At 32.1% G+C, this 4980-nt stretch overlaps 1 long non-coding RNA gene across 1 annotated transcript; it reads right to left on the bottom strand.

Moving 5' to 3' along the window:
* Positions 1–1906: 1906 nt before the first annotated feature.
* LOC135844294 (uncharacterized) lies at positions 1907–3090 on the bottom strand. Its single transcript, XR_010558490.1, has 2 exons — positions 2884–3090; positions 1907–2441 (listed from the first exon to the last, which is right to left on the bottom strand). It is a non-coding gene; the product is annotated as an uncharacterized LOC135844294 (long non-coding RNA).
* Positions 3091–4980: the final 1890 nt, after the last annotated feature.

Raw genomic sequence — 4980 nt, 5'->3', positions numbered from 1 at the left:
AACGTAATTTGCCTGTAACACAAAAATACCGTAATGATATCAAAAACTAATAAAAAGATGTTGGATACATCAGCGGAAGGAATGAAATGGCATCACAACCTAATTGTTCCCTTAAAATGAGAAATCATTCCAAGCTATATAAAATATCACGAATGACATGTTATGTACCAAAACCGAAAATAAAATCAATTTGGTGATAATCATCAGAATTTTTTTTACTAATGAGGTATTTCGTTTTCTCAATATCCTTTAAAAAATATTCGAGATTTTAATTCAAGATAAAATTGATGAAATTTTAACGAAAACAAAGTAAGAATTTACGAGAGCTGCAAAAAAATGTGGAGATTTTACGATTTTTTTAGATTCGTATTAACAAGAAGTCGTAAAAATATGAAATCCCCGAAAAAATACTTTTAAAAAGCAAAAAACCCGCCAAGTAAGAAAAAAAACTGCAAAAGTTGGTCATTGAAAAAAAAAACTAATAAGTTGGTAAAAATGTACCTCAAAAAAAAAAAAAAAAAAAAAAAAACAGAAACCTTCTGCTGAAAAAATAATGTGATATCAAACTACCGCCAAGCAATCATTTGTTTTAAAAAATCAATTTTTTCTGTCTAGGCTTTGAAAAATTTTAGGCGCATCAGTTTCAAAGATGTACTTTACAAAATCATATCAAAGTAAAAAGTGCTTTTAAATCATTGTAGGATAGAAACACTCAAATCCATCAGGTATTGAAAATGAATTTGAAAACCGGGCCGAAAAGTACCCGCCAAGCTTGGCCCGGTTTTCAGATTCATTTTCAATACCTGATGGATTTGAGTGTTTCTATCCTACAATGATTTAAAAGCACTTTTTACTTTGATATGATTTTGTAAAGTACATCTTTGAAACTGATGCGCCTAAAATTTTTCAAAGCCTAGACAGAAAAAATTGATTTTTTAAAACAAATGATTGCTTGGCGGTAGTTTGATATCACATTATTTTTTCAGCAGAAGGTTTCTGTTTTTTTTTTTTTTTTTTTTTTGAGGTACATTTTTACCAACTTATTAGTTTTTTTTTTCAATGACCAACTTTTGCAGTTTTTTTTCTTACTTGGCGGGTTTTTTGCTTTTTAAAAGTATTTTTTCGGGGATATCAGTCGTTTTTTTTTAAAAATTATATTTGCCTACCGATTTTTATTCAAAGATAGCAACTTTTGCAGTAATTTTTTTAGCTCGGTAGGTTTTTCGATTCTTAGAAGTATTATTTCTGAAGGATAAGTTATCAGTTGTTTTTTTTCCAAATGAATAAAAATATATTTTAAAAAAGCAAGAATAATTTCTGCATGATAGAGTATCTGTCATCTGTACACTGGTGAGTGGTGAATGGTACTTGTACAAGTAATCAGTGATGAAAAACTGAAACTGAAATGAAGAAATTGAAACAAAAACTGAAAACTGAAGTTGAAAGATGCAAAACTAAAATGGTTCTGCATAAATTGAACCCTTAAAACTATAATGATCATAAATTAAGAGGTAGGCCTATCATTCGTTATATTTACCTTTTGCGTGCCTTAATCAAAAATAAAATGGAGAATATCAAATTATTAAAAATGTTGACCTCTGCAAAGAAAAATTTATTCTCTCGCCAAATAGTTATAATGAAATAGTTATCAAAGTTGCAGAAGTAATCAATTTTAAAGTACCTAAGTTAGGAAGAGTTAACTTGAAGAATAAAAACAATTCATATTAACTAGATGATTAATCCCTTCAAAATTTACGAAATTTCAAAGAATTTATTTCCTAAACTTCGGCCACATCAAAGAGAGGAGTAACACTTCTGTGAAGTATAGTGATTATAGATATTACTATAGGCTCTATTGAAAACTACTCGTAGTTCGGTAAATTATTGGAAGAAATCAATAAGTGACTAGAAACGCACAAGATCATGTATTACAGTAACTGTACATAGAATAACGGAATGAGTCTGAAAATGAACAACTCAACTTTTACTTGTAATTTTTAAAAAAAGTTGACAAAAAATTAAAATCGCGGAAAAGCACAACATAAAAATGGGAAATAACAATGCGGGTACAACGATTACTCGTATCTACATAATATTATGACTCGATCAACGATGAGACAACTCAATAAGCACATCAGAAATCTAGCTATTCTAACACGATGCTAATTTGATTCGTAATAAAGGATTAATAGATTAACACAGTTGAATATACCAAGTGATGAATTATTTTCTTCTTTGTCATCGACTACGTTAGAACGTTACGTTTTATGCTACTGCCTCTACTGAGGGCATTTTCTTTCAGTTTACTTTGCTCTTCAGCTTTTTGTAACATGAGCTGAGTCAATTCTAACTTCTAAGATAAGAATAATTCTTCTATACTATAGTTCACTTTTGCTGACATGAGTGATGATGTTTTGAGCCAACTTGTTTGGCGTAGGTATCTAGAACAATACAAATAGAATTGAACATAGTCGAATAAGAACACAGGTAAATGTGAAGCTGAGGTCTGAAGTTTACTTACTACTACTGTTCAGCTAATTCTAAAGGTACGGTTCTATCATTATTGAGATCAGTTCTATTGCCAACGATAACTATTAGGGCGTTTAGACCAAAGTAACCCTTAGATTACTCACCGAATCAAGGCTATTTTGTTGTTAGTTAGATTTAACAAAATGACATGTTTCATACCAGCCAGAAAATAGAAGAAATAACGAAGGGTTAGAATGTGTTAGGGATTGGGACACTTCAAAACACAGTTACATAACAGATTTCAAGTTTCAGTGATCTTTACAATCCAGACTTGAAGAACTGATATATAGGAGTATTCCATAAGGTGGAATACAAGAATTTGACAAAATGATCGATAAAATAATTAACACTTACGGTTTCTTTTAGAGCTATTTCTTTCAATCCGCACGAACTGAGGTTGAGCTCTCTGTTCTTCAGTCTGTCCTTCAAATTATCAGCAACCATTTTTAATACTTTTAAGTATGATTATTAAACTGAAATCACGATTCACCAGATTCACAAAGGAATACTTCTTATCACTGTTTACTATTTCTGTTTGTTGGGGGGGGGGGACTTCGTCCCCCCCACACCCCCCCTTGGGCTTCGCCCAAACCGCTTTCTCCTCCTTATCATTTCTCTCTACGGTACTGCCGTAAAATAACCACCGGAACTTTCCGTTGACAAGGCTACAGCCTCTTCAAATGAACGGATTTACCTGAAATTTTGTATAGTGGTAGTGTAAGTCATGTAGATGACCCTTTTTTATACTTCAACTAAAAATTTTTATTTTGTTTCTCGTTTTCCACTACTTTCTCATTTCTGTCACTGAAAAATCATGAAGGTAATTTCCGTTGTCAGGGCTACAGCCTCTCCTAATGAACCGATTTGCTTGAAATTTTGCACATTGATAGTGAATATGATGTAGATGATGCTTTTCTACGGTTTCACGAAAAATTTTCATTTTGGGGGTGTTTTTGGGGGGAGAGAAATTTTCAAATTGAGAAAAAGTGGGTCAAAAATAATTTTTTTAAAAATTTAACGTTGTATTTAGAAATAACTCGTTAATTTACACCAGTGTACAAAATTTGACTTGAATTGGTTCAGTAGTTTTTTGTTGACACGAAGATTTGTGATTTCAAAAATTACCCCAAAATGCTAACTTTGGGTACTCCAATCTACATATATTTTTACCGTAGAAAGTTTGTCAATATACCAAATTAAAGCTCTCGTTGATGTCAACAACATATCAAAAAATCAGAATCGTACGTTTTTTTATTCGCGAGAAATTGAACATCGAAAATACGCTTAGTTGTTCAGAGAATATAAGCAGTAAGTGGCCGGACTGTCATCACGTTTGGTATTATCGTTTTTTGTTTTTTTTTTTTGTGTTCGTTTTTTTTTCTTGCTTGGCGGGGCAGTCCGACCGGACTGCTTGATAGGTAAGTAGTAAGTACCAAGAAACATCCATTCCGAGGATTGAGAAAAGTACCAACTCATAAATTTTATTTCACTTTTATCGTCCAACCAACAATTTTTCGATTGAATCACTAAAGCCGTACGACTACGAGAGAAGATTTTTCATTGCATCGATTTTATCTTCGAAAAAAAATTACACTGTTACGTATTAAATTTTTCACTTCACAGACTTGCAATTGCTTACTCATTTAAAAAAAAAAAAAAAAATACATAATAATAAAAAATGTGCAATTCACAATTTGCAAAATACCTCTATAAAATTCTGAGATTAAAAATTTTCCTACACCATCTGAAACTTCAAAGGAGACATTCACCACAAGAAAATTACAGTGTTTCATAAAATGTACTCGTACATCCTACGTACAACCACCACAGGGACTAAATCTAATTGCTAATTCACAAGCTTGTCCTCGTCGATATAGGCTACATTATTATAAATTCCTTTCGGTTTTCCAATTTTTTGGCATATATCTACCATGCTTTTGAACTCTCACGTCAATACAGTTGTCGTCGTCGTCGTCGCCATCGTATTGGTAAACTTAAAACCATCGCGAAACAAAATCCGGTCAAGGCAGGCCCAAGGATGGCATTATCAATCACACGAACTCCATATTGGTTGAAAATACCGCAAAGTTAAACCAACTGTAAAATATACTGACCATCGGAAATTTAAAATTTAAAAGTAAGCATATTGGCATTAATAATTATAGGATAAACCATAGAGTGTATGAGAATTACGCCCAAGAAGGTATTATAACCATATCTATACGCATTAATTTCAATGTCGATTTCATTGGTATAGAAATGTCAAAAGGTGATATTTTTTTACTCTCGTGTGCACGCAATAGGCATCTATACCTATACGTAGGTATATCGAGGAGGACGTGATTTATGCGATATGCGTATAGACTGACTTTGTGACTTATGTTGTTATGTTAGCTTTTCCTTATAGACATCAATAATACCAACACCTAAATACATGAATTTGTCTGATTC

The sequence above is a fragment of the Planococcus citri genome, chromosome 4, assembly GCF_950023065.1.
Source record: "Planococcus citri chromosome 4, ihPlaCitr1.1, whole genome shotgun sequence".
Classification (NCBI taxonomy): Eukaryota; Metazoa; Arthropoda; class Insecta; order Hemiptera; family Pseudococcidae; genus Planococcus; species Planococcus citri.
Note: the sequence above shows the minus strand (reverse complement) of the source record. Positions and strands in the feature narration are given on the sequence as shown.